The sequence below is a fragment of the Rattus rattus genome, chromosome 3 (assembly GCF_011064425.1).
Source record: "Rattus rattus isolate New Zealand chromosome 3, Rrattus_CSIRO_v1, whole genome shotgun sequence".
NCBI classification, from domain to species: domain Eukaryota; kingdom Metazoa; phylum Chordata; class Mammalia; order Rodentia; family Muridae; genus Rattus; species Rattus rattus.
The window spans coordinates 140065849-140087795 of record NC_046156.1 but is presented as its reverse complement, the minus strand read 5'-3'; positions in this window follow the sequence as shown (position 1 = coordinate 140087795).

The following is a 21947-nucleotide window of genomic DNA, read 5'->3' as shown; positions in this document are numbered from 1 at the left end:
CACTCTGGAAATCAGTCTGGAGGTTCCTCAGAAAATTGTACTACCTGAGGACCCAGCTATACCACTCCTGGGCATATACCCAAAACATGCTCCAACATGGCAAGGACATATGATCCACTATGTTCATAGCATATTAATTTATAATAGCCAGAAGCTGGAAATTACTCACATGTTCTTCAAAAGAGGAATGGATACAGAAAATGTGGTACGTTTACACAATGGAATATTACTCAGCTATTAAAAACAATGACTTTGTGAAATTCTTAGGCAAATGAATGGAACTAGAAAATATCATCCTGAGTGAGGTAACTCCATCACAAAGAACACACATGGTATGCACTCATTGATAAGTGGATATTAGCCCAAAAGCTTGGTTTACTCAAGATACAATTCACAGACCACATGAAGTTCAAGAAGAAGGAAGACCAAAGTATGGATGCTTCAGATCTTCTTAGAAATAGGAACAAAATACTCATCGGAGGAAATATGGAGGCAAAGTGTGGAACAGGGACTGAAGGTAAGGCCATCCAGAGACTGCCCTGCCTGGAAATCCATCCCATAAACTGTCACCAAACCCAGATGCTACCAGATGCCAAGAAGAGATAGCTTGCAGGAGCCTGATATAGCTGTCTCTTGAGAGGCTCTGCAAGACACTGACAAATACAGAGGCAGATATTCAAAGCCAACCATTGTATTGAGCACAGCGTCCCCAATGGAGGTGTTAGAGGAAGGACTGAAGGAGCTGAAGGGATTTGCAACCTCATAGGTAGAACAACTATATCAACCAACTGGACCCACCACCCCAGAACTCCCAGGGACTAAACCACAAACCAAAGAATACACATGGAGGGACTCATGGCTCCAACCACTTATGTAGCAGAGGATTCTTGTAGGGCATCAATGGGAGGAGAGGCCCTTTGTCCTGTGAAGGCTCAATTGTCTCAGTGTAGAGAATGCCAAGGCCGGGAGGCAGGGGTTAGTGGGTGGGTGAAGCAGCAGGAGGGGGATGGGATAGGGGGGTTCTGGGGGGACACAGGGAAAGAGGATGATATTTGAAATGTATATTATTAAAGTATCCAATTTAAAAGGAAACTCTGCAGGGAATAATGGTCCAACTATCCTACAGACCTTTTACCAAATTACTTATTTAATCTTCCCTTCATACAGGTTGGCCATCTCTGGAAATACCATATAAATTAAGTCATGCTACATATAGTATTTCACAAACAGCTCTCTTAATTAACTATACTGTCTTCATGGCGCATCTATGTTTCAATATACATCTGTATAGCACTTATGTATTATAAGATAATGCATTTATATTTTATTCTTCCATTCAAAGATTGATGGACATTAAAGTCCTTTCTGAGCCTCTGTAATAATGAAAAATGCCACCATAAACTTCCATGCTTTATACAAATATATGTATTTTTTTTTAGAATATACGGTATATTGAAAAGTAAATTTCTGGATTATATCGTTTCTTATAGTTTTAAAATTTGATTGGGCTGGAGAGATGGCTCAGCGGTTAAGAGCACCCGACTGCTCTTCCAGAGGTCATGAGTTCAATTCCCAGCAACCACATGGTGGCTCACAACCATCTGTAAAGAGATCTGATGCCCTCTTCTGGTGTATCTGAAGACTGCTACATTGTACTTATATATAATAAATGAATAAAAAATCTAAAAAAAAAAATAAAAAAATAAAATTTGATGAATTGTACAAATGTGTTTGTGAAAAAATTGTTATATTTCCTCAGAACTTTATGATGTTTCTAATTTCTCTGCATTCTCATAAATACTTGTTACTATCTTTTTTATTTTTTAATAACATAAATGTTAAGTAGTACCACATTTGGATTTGTAATTGCCACAAAGATAGTTATATTGAATAAATTTTCATGCCTTATCGGCCAGAGATTAAAACAGTGGCCAGATTAGACTTAATGGCATTCATATTATCTGTCTGCATTGGTTCATATAGATAATCACTAATCTTTTTGAATTTTCCCTCCTGGTGTGGTAATTATACTTCATGAATGAGTCGGTCAAAGTTTTAGTGGATCTAGTGTTCTCACTGAATCAGATCTATGAATGGTTGAAAGTGGGTTGAAAAATAGAATTGGAATCTTTTCTGCCTCTATCTATTGGACTTCATTTTCGGTAGATAATGATCTTTTCCTATTTGGTCTTGATAATGGGCTTCCTGGGAGAAACTTCATAGACATAATCTAAAATATGAACACAAGCAGTCACCTGTTTTGGGGGCAGATGTAGAAGTAAAACATCCATCTCTTTGATCTAGTTAGGGAGGAAGTAGAAATCTTGTTTGATGCCAGCCTGTGCTGTTCTTTTATTAATGCCTTCATGCTTTCAGTATTCTTTTAAGACAACCTTAATAAACTTTAATGGTTAGTTTCTCAAAATACTTTTTGAAAGACATGGACAGGCTACTGAGTAGAGTAGAACAGGGTGCTTTATGTTTTTATTTCAAAGTTTGCTCCTCCCAAAGGTTATGAATTTTGAAAGCCTGCTTCTTCCTTGAGGAAGATAAGCTTCCAAAATGTTGTTAAAAAGTAAATGTCTACTGTGAGACACAATTCAATACAGTGAATCCTACAAAGTACTAATACATCCTACTCCTTATGGCAGACCACTGCCTGAAGGTGGATGACTTTATGCCAATACTAGCTTGATATGGTTAACACTGAATTAAAGGTTTTATAAATATGTTATTGAATGATTTTTCTTTTAAAGATTTAATGTACTTTGTGGCTATTTCTAAGTGCAGAATTTTTTTCTTTTCTTTATGTTTTAAAAATAATTATTCTAAACAATATGTTCTGATCATGTTTTCTCTTTCCTCACCCCCTTTCTTTTTTTTTCCCCCATCTTTACTAAATTGAGTGTTTCTTATTTACATTTCAAATGTTATTCCCTTTCCCGGTTTCCAGGCCAACATCTCCCAACCCCTTCCTGTCCCCTTCTATATTGGTGTTCACCTCCCCATCCTCCCCCCATTACACACTCCCCGAAAGAATTCCATTCACTGGGGGGTTCAGTCTTGGCAGGACCAAGGGCTTCCCCTTCTGCTGGTGCTCTTACTAGGCTATTCATTGCTACCTATGCGGTTGGAGCCCAGGGTCAGTCCATGTAGAGTCTTTGGGTAGTGGCTTAGTCCCTGGAAGCTCTGGTTGGTTGGCATTGCTGTTCATATGGAGTATCAAGCCCCTTGAGCTCTTTCAGTCCTTTCTTTGATAACTTCAATGGGGTCCCATTTTCAGTTCTGTGGTTTGCTGCTGGCATTCGCCTATGTATTTGACATATTTTGGCTGTGTCTCTCAGGAGAGATATATGTCTGGTTCCTGTCAACCTGAACTTCTTTGCTTCATCCATCTTATCTAGTTTGGTGACTCTATATGTATGGGCCACATGTGGGACAGGCTCTGAATGGGCGTTCCTTCAGTCTCTGTTCTAAATTTTGCCTCCCTATACCCTCCTTAAGGGTATTCTTGTCCCCCTTTTAAAGAAGGAGTGAAGCATCTGCATTTTGGTCATCCTTCCTTTAGACAGGAACAGGTAAAAATTTGGAACATTGGTGGGTGGTCTTCTGCCTCAACTGGGGGCCATGTCTACCTACTGGAGGTGGTCCCTTCCAGTTCCATCAACCCCACTGTTAGATATTTTGGCTAAGATCATACCTATTGAATCCTGATAGCCTCTCAAATCCAGGTCTCCGGATTTTCTAGAGGTTCCCTCTAACCTTAAACCCCACTGCTATATATTTCTATTTATTCTACTGGCCCTCTGGGCATCCCTCCCTGTCTTCCCCTATACCTAATTCTGCCCCTCCTTTCCCCCTGTCCCCTCCCCTCTTCTACATAGGTTTTCCTCTCCCTCTGCCTCTTATGATTATATTGTTCCATTTCTACTTGGGTTTAAACTGTCCACACTTGGGACTTCCTTCTTGTTAGGGTTCCTATGATCTTTGAGTTGTATCATGGATATTCTGAACTTTTTGGCTAATATCCATGTCTTAATCAGGGTTCCTATTCTTGCACAAACATTATGACCAAGAAGCAAGTTGGGGAGGAAAGGGTTTATTCAGCTTACTTCCACGTTGCTGTTCATCACCAAAGGAAGTCAGGATTGGAACTCAAGCAGGTCAGGAAGCAGGAGCTGATGCAGAGGCCATGGAGGGATGTTACTTATTGGCTTGCTTCTCCAGGCTCGCTCAGGTTGCTCTCTTATAGAACCCAAGACTACCAGCCCACGGATGGCACCATTCACATTGGGCTGGGTCCTCCCCTCTTAATCAGTAATTGAGAAAATGCCTTACAGCTAGGTCTCTTGAAGGCATTTCCACAACTGAGGCTACTTTTTCTGTGATAACTCCAGCTTGTGTCAAGTTGACACACAAAACCAGCCAGTACAATCCACTTATCAATGAGTACATACTTTTGGGTCTGGGTTACCTCTCACTGAGGATGATATTTTCTATTTCCATCCATTTGAGTGAAAAATTTATCTGATCAACATAGTACTTGAAGTTCTTAGTAGAGCAACAAGGCAACAAAAGGAGATCAAAGGGATACAAATTGTAAAGGAAGAAGTCAAGTATCACTATTTTTGGATGATATGATAGTATACATAAGCACCCCCCAAAATCCTACCAGAGAACATCTATAGCTGATAAACAACTTCAGCAAAGTAGCAGAATATAAAATTAACTCAAATGAATCAGTAGCCTTCCTCTTCTCAAATGATAAATGAGCTGAGTCAGAAAGTAGGGCAACAACATCCTTCATAATAGTCACAAATAATGTAAAATATCTTGGTGTATAAATGAACTTCAAATCCCTGAAAAAGAAATCAAAGAAGACCTCAGATAATGGAAAAATCTCACATGCTTATGGATTGGTAGGTTTAACAGTAAAAATACCCATCCTACCAAAAGTAATCTACAGATTCACTGCAATCAACTCCACAGAAATGGAAAGAGCAATTCTCAATTTCATATGGAAAAACCAAAAACCCAGGATTTAAAAAACAATTCTTAATAATAATAATAATAATAATAATAATAATAATAATAATAATAACCAACTTCTGGGGAAATCACCATGCCTGACCTCAAGCTATACTTCAGAGAAATAGGGACGAAAACCTCATGATATTGGTACAGAGACTGAAAATTCAATCAATAAAATAGAATTGAAGACCCAGAATTAAGCCCACACATCTATGAACACTTAATTTTTGAAAAAGAAGCCAAAAACCTGCAGTGAAAAATAGAAAGTATCTTCAATAAATGGTGCTAGTCTCATTAGAGGTCTGCATGCAGAATGCAAATTGATCCATTTTTATCTCCTTGTACAAAGCTCAAGTCAAAGTGGAACAACGACCTCCACATGAAACCAGATACACTTAATTTAATAGAAGAAAAAAATTGGGAAAGAATCTCAAATGCAGGGTACAGGGTAACATTTCCTGGTCAGAACACAAATGGCTCAGGCTTAAAGATAAAAAACTGACAAATGGAACCTCATGAAACTGAAGAATATAAGGCATAGGACATTGTCAATAGAACAAAATAGCAATCTACATACAGATTAGGAAAAGATCTTAACTGGTGGCTGCCCCCAGTTCCCCATCCCCTTCTGTTCAAATTCCCAACCCTCTGTATATCATCCCTGTCTCCTCCCACACCTGATCCTGCCCCTCTTTTTCCCTTCCCCCTTCTCTCTTCCTCCCAAGTCTCTCCCATCCTCTACTTCCCATGAGTATTTTGTTCCTCCTTCTAAGAAGGACTGAACCATCCACACTTTGGTCTTTCTTTTTCTTGAGCTTCATGTGGTCTCTGAATTGTATCTTGGGAATTCCAAGCTTTTGGGCTAATATCCACTTAGCAGTGAGTTCATACCATCACCTAGGATGATATTTTCTAGTTCCATCTATTTGCCTAAGAATTTCATGAAGTCATTGTTTTTAATAGCTGAATAGTATTCCATTGTGTAAATATACCACACTTTCTGTATCCATTCCTCTGTTGAGGGACATTTGGGTTGCTTCCAGCTTCTGGCTATTATAAATAAGGCTATGAACATAGTAGAGCATAAGTCCTTCTTACGTGTTGGAGGATGTTTTGAGTATATACCCAGGAGTGGTATAGTTGGGTCCTCGGGTAGTGCGATTTTCTGAGGAACTACCAGATTGATTTCCAGGGTAGTTTTATCAGCTTGTAGTTCCACCAGCAATGAAGAAGTGTTTCTCTTTCTCCACATCCTTGCTGGCATGGGCATCTGCTGTCCCAAGTTTTTGGTCTTAGATATTCTGACTGGTATGAAGTAGAATCTCAGGATTGTTTTGGACCCAACAGGGATAAATTTAGCTGACATGCCCAACAAAATTAAGGGAGAACCTGTAGAGACCATATCCAGAAGTTAAACAAGTTCCAGATTGGGGGATAGGGCCACCCACTCATCTCTAAATTTTTAACCCAGAATTGCCCCTGTCTAGAGGAAACACAAAGATAAAGTGTGGAGCAGAGTCTGAAGGAAAGGTCAACCAGAGTCTGGCCCACCTGGGGATTCATCCCATATACATACACCAAATCCAGACACTATTGTGGATGCCAGTAAATGCTTGCTGACAGAAGCCTGAGATAGCTGCCTCCTAAGAGGTTTTGCTAGAGCCTGGGATGCTCCCAGCTGACAACTGGACTGAGCACTTGGATGCCAATGGAGGAGTTTGAGAAAGAAGTGAAAGAGCTGAAAGGGTTTGCAACCCCATATAAAGAACAACAATATCAACCAGCCAGACCTCCCTATAGCTCCCAGTGACTAAACCACCAACTGAAGAATACACATGAATGGACCCATGGCCCCAGCTGCATATGAAGCAGAGCATGGCCTTGTTTGACACCAATGGGAGGAGAGGTCCTTGGTCCTGTGAAGGCTCAATGCCCCGGTGTAGGGAAATGTCAGGTTGTGGAGACAGGAGTGAGTAGGTGAGTGGGGGAGCACCCTCATAGAAGCAGGGGGACAGGAAATGAAATAGGAGGTTTCCAGAGGGGAAAACGGAAAAGGGGATAATGTTTGAAGTGTAAATAAATAAAATATCCAATTATAAAAACAAGGAAGGAGAAAAATAACTGAGGGAAGAAAGGATCAGGATAAGAAAGAAAGGAAAAGGTCTTTACTAACCTTTCCTCTGATAGAAGGTTAATATGCAAAATATACAAACAACTCAAATAGTTAGATTCCAGTATACTCTACTGTGGCATATGCACACATAAATGCATCTGCATACATATCAAGAATAGATTTTTCTTTCATATAATATAACCCACGGACAATTCCCACTTCCTGTAGTCTTTCCAGCTCCCTCCAACCTCCAATCTTCCACTCCAGTTTCCTCTTCACAAAAAAAGCCAGCCTCTAAGAGACAGCGTCCAATCACAATAACATAAATTATAGTCTGAAAGGCAAAATCCTTCATATGGAGGCTTGATGAGGCAACACAAGAAGGAAAAGGAGACTAAAAGGAAGTAAAGCAGCCAGAAGAACGCCCAATCGCACTGTTAGCACTCCCATATACGCTCCAACCTAGTAGGGGAAGGAAAGAGAGTAGGTTAGGAGTCAGAAAGGTTGGAAGACAGTAAGCAAACAAGGGGCTCGTAAGGGTTGGTCTGCACCAGGTCATCTGCATTTTATTTATTTGCATCTCAAATGTTATCTCCCTTCCCAGTTTCCCATCCACAAACTCCCTGTTCCACCACATTCCCTCTGCCTCCATAAGGGTGCTCCCCCACTCACCCATCCACTCCCTCCTGCATTGTCTGCCCTGGCATTCCTCTACACTGGGGAATTGAGCCTTCACCAGACCAAGAGCGTCCCCTCCCACTGATGTCCAGCAAGGTCATCCTCTGCTACCTATACAGCCAGAGATATAGGTCCCTCCATGTGTATTCATTGGTTGGTGGTTTAGTCCCTAGGAGCTTTAAAAAGGTCTGACTGATTGATATTGTTGTTCTTCCTCTGGGGTTGCAAATGCCTTAAGCTCCTTCAGTCATTCCCCTAACTGTTCCATTGGGGTCCTTGTACTCAGTCCAAAGATTGGGTACAAACATTTATATCTGTATTGGTCAGGCTCTGGCAGAGCCTCTCAGGGGACAACTATCTCAGGGTCCTGTCAGCAAGTGCTTCTTGGTGTCAGCAATAGTGTCTGTGTTTGGTGGCTGCATATAGGCTGAATGCCATGGTGGGGCAGTCTCTGGATGGCCTTTCCTTTATTCTCTGCTCTACTCTTTGTCCCTGTATTTCCGCTAGACCAGAGCAATTCTGGGTTAACATTTTTTTTTTACCTTTAACTTGGATATTTCTTATTTACATTTCGATTGTTATTCCCTTTCCCGGTTTCCAGGCCAACATCCCCCTAACCCCTTCCACTCCCCTTCTCTATGGGTGTTCCCCTCCCCATTCTCCCCCCATTACTGCCCTTCCCCCAAAAATCACTTTCACTGGGGGTTCAGTCTTGGCAGGACAAAGGGCTTCCCCTTCCACTGGTGCTCTTACAAGGCTATTCATTGCTACCTATGCAGTTGGAGCCCAGGGTCAGTCCATGTATAGTCTTTGGGTAGTGGCTTAGTCCCTGGAAGCTCTGGCTTGTTGGCATTGTTGTTCATGCATGGGCAGGTGGCCACCTCCCTCAACCAGGGGCCATGCCTAACCTATGGATACGGTCTCTACAGGTTTTCTCTTCCCTGTTGTTGGGTACTTCAGCTAATGTCATCCTCATTGGGACCTGGGAGCCTCTTGTTTTCCTGGCATCTGAGACTTTTTGGTGGCTATTCCCAGTTTCCCCATTTCCCATTGCTACACACCTCTGTTCTATTTCCTGACCCTCTGTATATTATCCTTGACTCCTCCCATACCTGATCCTACCCCCTTTCCCCTGCCCCTTCTCTCTTCCTTTCAAGTCCCTCCCACCCTTTATCTCCCGAGAATATCTTGTTCCACATTCTAAGATGGACTGAAGCATTCACACTTTGGTTTTCCTTCATCTTTAGCCTCATATGGTCTGTGAGGCTTTTTGTGGCGGGGCGGGGGGGGGGGGTCCAAGCTTTTTGTCTTATACTCACTTATCAGTGAGTACATACCATGTGTGTTCTTTTGTGACTGGGTTACTCACTCAGAATGATATTTTCTAGCTCCATCCATTTGCCTAAAATTTTCATGAAGTCTTTGTTTTTAATAGCTGAATAGTAATACTAGATTGCATAAATATATCAAATTTTCTGCATCCATTCCTTTGTTGAGGGTCAACTTCAAACCTCTGAGTTGATTACAGCTTCTGACTATTATAAATAAGTCAGCTATGAACATAGAGGAACATGTGTCCTTGTTATATGTTGGAGCATCTTTTGGGTATATGCCCAGGAATATAGCTGGGTCCTCAGGTAGTACTATTCAACTTTATAAGTAACTGCCAGTTTGATTTCCAGAGTGTTTGTACCAGCTTGTAATCCCACCAACAATGAAGGAGTATTCCTTTTTCTCCACTTCCTTACCAGGATCTGATGTCATCTCAGTTTTTGAACTTAACCATTCTGACTGGTGTGAGGTGGAATCTCAGGGTCATTTTGATTTGCATTTGCCTGATGACTAAGGGTGTTCAACATTTCTGTAGGTGCTTTAAGATCAAAGGGATACAAATTGGAAAGGAAAATAAAAGTATCACTATTTGCAGATGATATGATAGTATATTTAAGTGACCCCAAAAATTCCACCTGAGAACTCCTTTAGCTATTAACCAATTCAGTAAAGTTTCTGGATATAAATTTAATATAAACAAATCATTAGCCTTCCTCACTCAAAGGTTAAATGGGCTGAGAAAGAAATTAGGGAAATGACAACATTCACAATAATTACAAATAATATAAAAAAAAACTTGGTGTGATTCCAACAAACCTAATGAAAGACCTGTAGGATAAGAACTTTAAACCTCTGAGCAAAGAAATAGACCTCATAAGATGGAAAGATCTCCTATTCTCATGGATCAGTAGGGTTAACAGAGTAATATAGTAAAAGTGACCATCTTACAAAAGCAATATACAGACTTAATGTAATCCCCATCAAAATTCCAATTCAATTCTTTACAGAGATAGAAAGAGCAGTTCTCGAATTCATTCAGAACAACAAAAAACCCAGAATAGTGAAAACTATTCTCAATAATAAGAGAACTTCTAGTGGAATCACCATCCCTGACCTCGAGTTCTACTACAGAGCACTAGTGATAAAAACTGCATGGTGTTGGTAGAGAGACAGTTAGGTAGATCAATGGAATAGAATTGAAGATGCAGAAATGTATCCATACACCTATGGTCACCTGATTTTTCACAAAGAAGCCAAAACTATCAAGTGGAAAAAAGACAGGATATTAAACAAATGGTGCTGGCTCAAATGGCAGTCAGCAGGTAGAATGACGTAGATCGATCTATTCTTATCTCCTTGAACAAAGCTGAAGTCCAAGTGGATCAAGAACCTCCACATAAAAACAGATTCCCTGAATCTAATTGAAGAGGAAAAGAGAAGGAGTGTTGAACACATTCCTACAGGGGAAAATTTTCTTAACAAAACACCAATGACCCAGGCTCTAAGATCAACTACGGACAAATGGGATCTCACAAAATTAAAAAGCTTCTGTAAGGCAAAGGACACTGACATCAGGACAAAGCGGCAACCAACAGATTGGGAAAGGATCTTACATTTGATAGAAGGCTAATATCCAATATATACAAATAATTCAAGAAGTTTTAGACTCCAGAGAACCAAATAACCCTATAAAAATCAGGTACAGAGCTAAACAAAAAATTCTCAACTGAGGAAACTTGAATGACCAGCACATACCGAAAGAGTGTTCAAAATAAATCTTACTATATATAAATTAATAATAGTCATGAAAGTGAAGAAGTATGTGATGATGTGATGTGAGATTCCTGTTTCTTTTTCTTTTTCTTTTTATAATTTGATAGGTTGAATTTCATATCTCCATTTTACTAGTTTTGGTGAGGAAGTTAATTTAGCCTTAATGATCCTAATGCCCCCCCTTTCATAAATGCAGGAAAAGTAGGATCATATTGAGTAAATAAAGTGATTCATTGAATAGGCTTAGTATAGCTCCTAGCTCTGTAAATGATGAATATTTTAATTAATGGAGAAATTCTTTTTATGTCTTTGCATTTTGAAGCCTGAGCTATGAATAATAGAGATGCACTGAATGCTTTTGACATTACTCTTTTTGATAGTCTCCAGAAATTTCCACTAAAAAGGAAATATTGATAGCCAGTTCTTATAGTGAAATTTACTGTATTTTCTAAAGAAAATGATAACAGCAATACAAACGCTGACTGGGATTGTATTTCTTTTTAACACTAACTACCTTAGGAAGAAAGGACACTACATTAAGGCACTAGTATCACCCAGCCCTAACTTATTTAATCCTAGCACATTACTTCTCAGCTCATAGGAAAAGCTAAACAAGGTTGATAAGAATAGAAAAAAAATTACTCAAAATAAATATCACTTAAAACAAAAACCCCCAAAAAATCACATGGAGAAAATTAATGTTAATAATGCATTATTAGTGGAGTGCTTACAAAGTGCACAATGTTAGTAAAATTAGATATAAAGGATGGTCTTCAAGTAATTTAATATTTTTGTGGAAAATTATTTATTTTAGAAAACTTTGGAAATTTGTACTACTTTTAGAAAACTTTTAGAAATATGAAAACATATCAAATTAAAAATCCTTTTGTAAAAGTACTAATATTAGTCAATGAGAAATCATATTCAATTTTTAGCACCCTCCTCATACTTATCCATTGTACATGTTTTGTATGTATTTTACACCTCTTCTAGAGTTTTAACATGTCCACAAAAATATACATAGTTCATTTTCTGTAGAGTAGAATGAGCATATGCAAATTTAAGAGAAGTTATATGAAAAGCATATATGAAAATGTCACATTATCAGAATTATTTTCTTGGTCCTTACATATGCTGTTTTTAGAAGCTTCAAGAAGGTTTGTATCTAGAAATGTGGTGTTTGGGATCAACGCATGTATGTCCGGTATGTATATAGATACACATCCATCTTATTTTTGATATGACAATATTATTATTATGCACAAGTTCCATTTTTGTTTTTTAAAGTTCAAGATATTAGATATTTAAAATGTACTATATTTTCCTTCTAATTTTTAAAAATTGTTTCTTTCATAGATTATAGAGTTGAAATGTATGTCCTGGTTCTGAAGAAGTGCTTTCTAAGATCTCATGTGGTTACATACAAGTCTCTAAATGCTATAAGTTTTAATGTGTGATCCTATGTTTCTCGAAGATAAAGGAATAAATAAATAAGAAAATAACAACAACACTAGAAATCTATTGTAGGTGGTCTTTTTCTTCATCTATCATTTCTATTGGCTATTGTGATCAATCAAGCATAATTGTGAAGTTGGTCATAGATGGATATAAATTGAGAGTAGTTTGAAACTCATTTTCCCTTTTAATTCAGTCTAAAAATTCAACCCCATACCATTTCTTGGCCATACAATAGATAACATCCCTTTATTTAAAGGACATCTGGTCATCAATATAATTTGATTCTCATCTACAGGACACTATCTCTGTGTGTATTCAGATTAATATTGAAGACTTAAGCATATGAGTAATCATCAGCAGGAAGAGTAAAAGAAGTTTAATGAGGAGATTATAATCAGAAAGTGCAATAATAGGAAACTTGTTTAATGAGGACATTGGTGCCGAACTACATTATTCATAGGGCATTCTGATTAGAGACAAATGCACAATGAAATATATATTCCTTGGTGGATGCCTTCCTCATTTACATTTCAAATAAATACTATTACTCTAACCTTTGACTGAGAAGATGAGCCTTCATGCTGAATAAGTAAATACTCCCCCCAAAGATAATGGCGTATCAAATATATTACTAAACAGTGAACTATGGGTTGAAGAATCTTTCCTTGATTTCCAGAATCATGACTTTTTGTTAATCTAATGAAAGATATATTTCATTGCACCGTCAAATTTCCTAAAATCTTTATTGTATATTTTATTTATTTACATTTTAAATGTTACCCCATTCCCAGTTTCCGCTCTGGAAACTACATATCCCATCTCTCCTCCACCTGCTTCTATGAGGGAACTGCTTCACCCGCCCATCCACTCCTGCCTCCAGGCACTGGCGTCACAAACCTTCACAGGACGAAGGACCTTTCCTCCCACTGATATCCAATAAGGCTACATATGCATCAGGAGCCATGGGTCACACTATATATACTCTTTGGTTGGTGCATTAGTCCCTGGGAGCTCAGGGGGTGGGGGGTGGGGTCTGACTGTTTGATATTATTGTTCTTCCTATTGAGTTGCAAACCACTTCATCTCCTTCAGTCCTTTCTCTAACTGCTCCACTGGGAACACCGTGCTCAATCCAGTGGTTGGCTCTGAGCATCTACCTCTGTATTTGTCAGGCTCTAGCAGAGCATCTCACGAGACAGCTATCTCAGTCTCATTTCAGCAAGCAAAGTCTTGGCATCCCTGGTAGTGTCTGGATCTGGCAGCTGTATATGGGATAGATCCCCAGGTGAGACAGTCTCTGGTTGGCCTTTTCTTCAGTCTCTCCTCCATACTTTGTCTCTGTATTTCCTCCCAGGAGCATTTTGTTCACACTTCTAAGAAGGTTTGAAGCATCCACACTTTGATCTTCCTTCTTGAGCTTCATGTGGTCTGTAAATCTGACAGAAGAAAAAGTGGGAAAGAATCTCAAATGTATGGCACAGGGTAACATTTCCTGATCAGAACACAAATGGCTCAGGCTTAAAGATCAAAACAGCGACAAATGGGACCTCATGAAACTGAAGAGCTTCTATAAGTCATAGGACATTGTCAATAAGACAAAACAGCAACCTACAGATAAGGAAAAGATCTTCACTGGTGGTTGCCGCTAGTTCCCTAACCACATTGCTACACACCTCTGTTGAAATTACTGACCCTCTGTGTATCATCCCTGTCTCCTCCCATACCTGATCCTGCCCCCTTTCCCCTCCCCCCTTCTCTCTTCCTCCGAGTCCCTCCTATCCTTTACCTCCTATGAGTATTTTGTTCCCCATCTAAGAAGGACTGAAGTATCCACACTTTGGTCTTTCTTCCTCTTCTTAAGCTTCATGTGGTCTGTGACTTGTATCTTGGGTATTCTGAGCTTTTGAGCTAATATTCACTTAATAGTGACTGCATACCATGTGTGTTCTTTTGTGACTGGGTTATGTGCTATATTGGATCATAATTGTTCCCATTCTGTTTTTAAGAGTTAGTCAGTTCAACTGATTCCAACAAAGTGAAAATGAGTCCTGGATTATGAAACACTTTTCATTATAATTTTTGGCCTTACAATGAATGTAGTCTTAGCCTTATATGTATATGTCAAAATTATTTTAAGCCCAGTCCGAATTATCCTTATGGTGACATTTATTGATTTATATGTTCAGTAATTATCCATGATCTGGGCAAACTTTTACAAAGAATTTTTGGTCTGTGGACTTTATGCTTGAATTGGTATTATTGAGATTAATTTATCCAGAAAAAAATATTTTTTGGTTATTGAAAGTACACCTAAATGTGAGGAAAACACACACACACACATACACACACACACACACACACACACAGACACACCACCACCACCACCACCACCACCATCACCACCACTACCACCACCACCATCACCACTAATCAGTAATATTGACAATTTCCATTGGGAAAACACCATGAGGAATTTGACCTCATAGTTTTGACAAAGGAGACTAAGCGATTATATGAGAGAGACATGTGACAGTTCTTTTAAAAGGAAAACAAAGTCAACTTTGGTATTTACTTAACTCTTAAGTGAGGTAACATGAAGTAGTTCTATTATACTTTATAAATCTGACAAGGTACTACACTTAATTATGAATGTACACACTAATATACATAAATAAGACAAGAGGCTATGTGTGGTTCCTATGTGAGACTTTAGGCATTCCTATTCTGAAGTGTTTTCTATTCTCAGACTGAATAGAGACTGGCCTACTATATACCACTGTTACAAAGAATACAGTGTACATTTTATGCCTCAGAGATTTGTATAGTACCCAGCACAGTCTTCACATTTTATTTTGTAGATCATAAGCAGTCAAACTAGGGATATCTTGCATAAGACACTATGTATTAGCACAATGGTAGCAAAAACTTCTAGTTTGTGCATCTGGATGTCAGTTGTCAGCACAATGATGAGGATCTTAGCTATTATTTTGGTTCCCATGGGGCACCTATGGTTATAAGAGCAGAAATATTTCACAAAAAAAAAAAACAACATGTGTCCCTCAACTTATGGTATCACCATGTTCTGATAAATATATTTTGTAGGATGAAAAGTTGAAAATTCATTTAACACAGGTAATCTGCAAATATCACAGATTAGCAATGAAGAATGTTAGTGTCTCAGAAGTGTGTCTGAGTGGGCAGGAGATGGTGGAGAACTGCAGCTCGTTATCATTACAAACCATCACTGAAGAGTTATACTGCACATCCTTGGTCCATGAAAAGCTCACAACTCAAAGCTGAAGGACAATTTCTGCTGACGATACATAGATTCTAGAGTACCTTGAAGTAAAGCTTAAAGGCCAATGACCATAAGGTCACAAACATCTGTATTTTAATTCACTGATCCTAGTAGGCTATGAATTCAAGAGTTTGTTGTTGTTCTTCTTTAGAATCTAAAGAAAAAATGTTTGTTTTATCTCTTACTCTCACTTTTCAAGTTACGTCTATATTAAAATGCAACATTTTATACAATGTCACACTTGAAGGTTAAGAAGGACTCCAATTTTAGGTAGTTGAGGATCTGTACTAAAACAAGTAGGAAGCAACTCTCTTAATTTGAAGAGGATGAAATCGTCCATTTGTGTTGTAATTTCTCATGGGCAGATGAGAACAGAATTAGGTGGTGTCTGATACTCAAATTTATTGCATCTTTTTGATGGTAAAACTATAAGAGACCAAGAACATGTTTGCAGAATGATTTTGCCTGGTCTATCAGAAAACAATTCTTTTCTCTCATCTTTCAAAGAAAGAATGTCCATATCACTGTAACTATATTTATAGATTTGTTAATGGATGAAACATGTTGATACTTTTAGCTTTCCTGCAGTCATTTAGAAGACCTTGGATAATTTGGTAATTAAATACAAATTTCATTTCAAACCAAGGATCAATGGATATACAGATATATTTGTCAAACACTGTTTTTTTTTGTGGATTATTTACTCATCCTAACTGGATTCATTACAAGTGAATTACTAAAATACTAAATGCTTTATTGACAAAACCAATTATAAAATATTTATACATGCTGTTTTTCCTTTGGAATAATAATACCTTTTCTCAAACATCCAGGAGATGAGAATCTGTTCTTTTGGCTTACAGCTATGTTGGAGAATCATTGTTTATGTTTCATGCAAATTGCACTTTAAAACACCAGAGAAATATATAAATGAAAGTGAAATGAATATTCATCCTTTCAGACATCCCCTACAAGAAAGAAAACGCAGTTATAACTTGTATGAATAATTGTGAGATTAATTATAAGTGCTGTTGCTCTAATTGAATAGAGAATATTATGGCACTTACTCAAATGTTCATCAACTGCACATAATAATTGTTCAGCAACAGGCTACACAATAAGTGAGACAATTTCTATTACTTACTTTGGTATTCATTGTTAGAGCATGAATCACACTGAATTGTTTGGGTTATCATGTAGATGTAAAATATAATTTCACAGAAATATTATTATAATTTACCAGAGCCTTAATTAATGGAGGCATGCAAATGTGAGCAGATAAGTTACATGGAGGAAAGGAGCAAGGAAGGCATTTGCAACCATGATCATTAAATTTCGTGTGTCGAGTATAGATGCTAAATATATAAAATAGCTCAATAAATCAATCTATTAGCAGTAATACTGAACTGGAGAATAGCAAATGGAGAGATGGCAACAGTAACACAAACTTTAGGATGTTAATATGATAGTTCTAAGCGTCTCTATTTTATGTATCTCAGGTAAATAGCCACATTTTTATCCTGGTCCATAGAAAGCATAACTGTGGAGGACAGTCACTGGGTGTGTATTTTGAGGTTATTAGGTAGGTACATGAAATTTTAATATGGGAGATTCTATCTAGATTAGCACATATACTTTGTGGAGCTCAGCTCAGCTTGATATTGTAGAGATACAAGAGGTGAAAGTGGGTTTGACTTCCGATTTGCTGACAACAAGGCTTAGGGAACTTGTGACTACCTCTCACATTACACTGAGCATACATGCAGTTCCCCTTTGTGAGACATTTTCTTGCAACTACTTTTCATTGATGTCTGATGTGGATTTCACCTCCATTTTACACCAAAAAAAAAAAAATAACAAAACAAAACAAAAAACCAAAAAAACCCAAAACCACAAACAAACAAAAACCAGTCAAATGAAATGTAGCCCCAGACCATTGGCTCTCCTTCCCTTGAGTTAGTTAAAATTTCGGGGCATAGATCCTTTACTTACTGAACCCCTCGGCCATTTTTTTCCATTCTATTCACAGGTCATTATTTGCACTGACCCTTACTCATGCTTGCATGACCATTTCCTGATCAAAGACTCTTGTTTACCTCATCTTTATTTAGCCTTTTTCTCGTTGTTTTTTGGTTATTTCTTTTCTTGTCTTTCTCACTCTTACTTTCTACATGCCACTTCCTCACACAAATTCTCATCAATATCCTGGCTAACAACTTAATGTACATCTTCAATATTTTTCCTATCATTGCCATTTAGACTAAAATATAGTTATGCAGTCCAACAGATGTTTTGTTGTTCTTGTTTTACAAATGAAAACATTGCTATATCTGTTTGATTCTTAACATGCCATTAACAGAAAGTCACTTTACGGACTCACAAAGAATACTTTTTCTTTAAAAACATTAAAAAACAAGATAATATGCAATTGGTCCATTTCTCTCTTTCCTTTATTCCCTTCAAAACGTCCCATATATCCTTCCATATTCTTTTTCAAATTCATGGCCACTTTTCTGTTTTTACAAATTGTCATCAATGCTTACATGTATGTACATATATATATATATATATATATATGACTAAATATGATATGTATATATCAGAGATCTGATTATACACATACCAATATACACACATATAAGTATATATAAATATATCTATGCATATATATATATATATTATTCAGATCACTCTATTCAATCTTACTTGTATTTAGGTTTTCTGAATGACCACTTGGTATTGGATAACCAATTGCTGTAGTCTTCCCTAGGTAGATTATTTCCTATACTGGAAGTATTCTTCAGTTGCATGCAGTTGTTTGTGTGTGCTTGAGTTCTCATAGGCTTTTCCCCATTCACTCTGGTATATCCATTGCTATCATCCTGCTTTGCTTATATTTGAAGAGTCATGGGGTTGAGATTTCGGAGTGTAGATTATGATATTGCTAGAAGGTACAATCTCAAAGAAATCCCCTTATCCTCTGGATCTTAGAATCTCTGTACCTACTCTTAAACAAAGTTCCCTGAATCTTAAGTCCTGGAGTGTTTTGTAAATGTACCACTGGGTCTGAGCTCCAAAAGTCTTCATGTTGATTGCTTGTGGCTCTCTGAAATGGTCTTTGTATGTTTCAGAGAATTAACACTGTAGCTATGAGTCAGGGCGCAAGGGAACCCAGGAGCAGTAGGGGCAGGGCCCTTCTGGTTGCTGCCCTCATGGAGATCTGAAAGCCAGCCCCGAGGAGTGACTGGAATAGCCAGACTGAAAAGCTAGTTGGGGAGGAGAAGGTTCATTCAGCTTTAGGACAGGAACTCTAGCAGGTCAAGAACTTAGGGGTAGGAGCTAAGGCTCCATAGAGGGCTATTGTTTACTGCCCTGCAACACATGTGTTGCTCAGCCTGCTTTCTTATAGAACTCAGGACCAAGGGATAGTGTCACCCACAATGGCCTGGACCTTCCCCCACTGATCACTAATTGAGATTGATCTCATAAAAATATTTCCTCTATTGACGCTCCTTTTCTCTAATGACTCTAATTAAGTTGGCACAACAAACTAACGAGTATCAAGGTTAAATATATTGTATGTAATTAGGATTTGTGTTACTTTAAGAAAGTAGCAGAAGTAGGTTCTCATTTGGAGTCCATGACTTCACCAATCATGAAATAGTTGACTAGGTTTTTAGTACCAGTTATGACCTTCCTTTTGCAAAGGTCTTAAATCGAACTAGAGAACTATTGACTACATCCAGAAAATAAGTGCCACTATTGTGTCCTATGTATATCTTGCCATGACAGGTATTTTTGTAGTTCATAGGTGACTATGACTATTTGATAGCTCTTTTTTTTGGCAAATTGTTTATTACCTGTGCATACTATGAAATCTAGTCTCTGAGGACTCAAACATTACAAAAACCAGAATCAACCATGTTCCAGAAGCTGGAAAGAACCCAGATGTCCTTTGGAAGAATGGACACAGAAAATGTAGTACATTTACACAATGGAGTACTACTCAGCTATTAAAAACAATGACTAAATGAAATTCTTAGGCAAATGGAATGAGCTAGAAAATATCATCCTGAATGAGGTAACCCAGTCACAAAAGAACATACATGGTATGCACCCACTGATAAATGGATATTAGTCCAAAAGTTCAGAATACCCAAGATATAATTCACAAACCACATGAAATTCAGGAAGAAGGAAGACCAAAGTGTTGATGTTTCGTTCCTTCTTAGAAGGGAGAACAAAGTACCCACAGGAGGAAATACAGGGACAAAGAATGGAGCAGGGACTAAAGAAAAGGTCATCCAGATACTGCCCCACCTGGGAATACAGCCCACATGTAGCCATCAAACCTAGTCAATATCGCTGATGCCAAGAAGTGTTTGCTGACAGATGTGGGTGTCTCCTGAGAGGATATGACAGAGTATTCCTCCTACTGATTCCGAGGAGGATGCTTGCAGCTAACCATTGGATTGAACAAGAGGACCCCAATGGAAGAGTTAGAGAAAAGACTGAAGGAGCTGAAGGGGTTTGCAACCCCATAGGAAGAACAATATCAAACAACCAGATACCACCAGAGCTCTCAGGGACTAAACCACCAACCAGTGAGTACACATGGAGGGACCCATGGTTCCAGCTGCATATGTAGCAGAGGATGGCACTGTCTGGCATAAATAAGAGGGAAAGTCCTTGGTCCAGTGAAGGCTCATTTCCCCTGTGTAGGGGAAGGTCAGGGCGTTGAGGTGGGAGTTGGTAGGTGGGAGTGGGAGCCTCTTCATAGAAGCAGAGGGAGGGGGAAGAGGTATGGGAGAGGTGGGGAATGAGAATAACATTGGAAATGTAAATGCATAGAATATCCAAGAAAATAAAATTAAAAAATTAAAAAATAAAATTACAGATTTAGAAATGGAGATATAATTGAACAATGTTTAACCATCTATACAATGTATGATTTTTCTTCTTAACTAAGCTTAACAAGCTGTTTGCTTTTCATTTTGATTTATTATGATTCTAAGTTTTACTATATAGTCCTTAATGACCTTCATTATATGAATCGCAAGTCTTTAAATTCTGGAATTATAGGCATTTGTAACTACAGTCATCTGTAGCAAAAATTTTATAATAAAATAGTTAAATGTTCTTTTCCCAACTATTTTGCGAAATTTGTGTAATTTTATTTTCTAATATGAATAAAGTAATGTTATTTTTACTTTCTACTTTTTCTAAAACCCACTTTATTTTCTCTATTTTATTTATTTTATTCTGTTTGTATTGGTGGTCATAGCCAAATGATTGTCTCATATATTGTACAAAAGCAAAAGATTATGGTTTACTACTAATACCTGGATTATCCTTAATGCTCAAGCATCCTGTCTTATAGTAACCTAAATTCATGAAAGTATTAACATTCACATGGCATACTTTCCATTACACTTATAAACATTGTATGTAGATATTTGGGAGTAACAGGTCATCATCAAAGTGTGTGTGTGTGTTTGTGTGTGTGTGTGTGTGTGTGTGTTTGTGTGTGTGTATGTGTGTGTAAGGTTAGAAGGACATTTTTAATAAGATTCTCATTAGTCACCCTGTTCAGTTTCTTTTCTTGCTACCTGTATAAGTGATTTTTCAGATGCATTTTTCTATGTTGTGGCATTTTGATGACTTCTCTTCTCAGTTGTTACTATATTCTCTGTTGCATATTTGACTCTATTTTTTTTAGATAATTGAATGATATGTATATTGGCTACTTTCTTATTGCTGTGAAGAGACATCATGACCAAGACAATGTATAAAAGGAGGCATTTGGGGCCTTGCTTACAGTTTCAGTGAGTGAGTCAATGACCATCATGGTGGGGAACATGGAAGAAGGCACACAAGTAGTGCAGTGGAACCAGAGTTGAGGGTTTACATCTGATCCACAAGTTGAAACCAAAGAGGAAGAGACTAGGCCTGGCAAGAGCTTTTGAAACCTCAAAGATGAACGTAACTTGAATTTCAATTATCATCTTCCTCTATTTCAGTATTCCAAAAATGTTTAGCCCAAACAATTACTTTAGTCAGTTCCACAGAGACTTTTCTCATATGTACTAAACATTAATTTCCATACCTATTATTTTTGCTGTCTTTTTTGGCACAATAGTGGAGACATGTAGCCAAGCATACTTGGCAATGTGAGAGTTTGGTTTTATCCCCTAAAACATTTGGTTGTACTCTGTTTTCTGGACCTCACTCTTTTTCTCATTAATGCTCTGTAGATTCAATGAA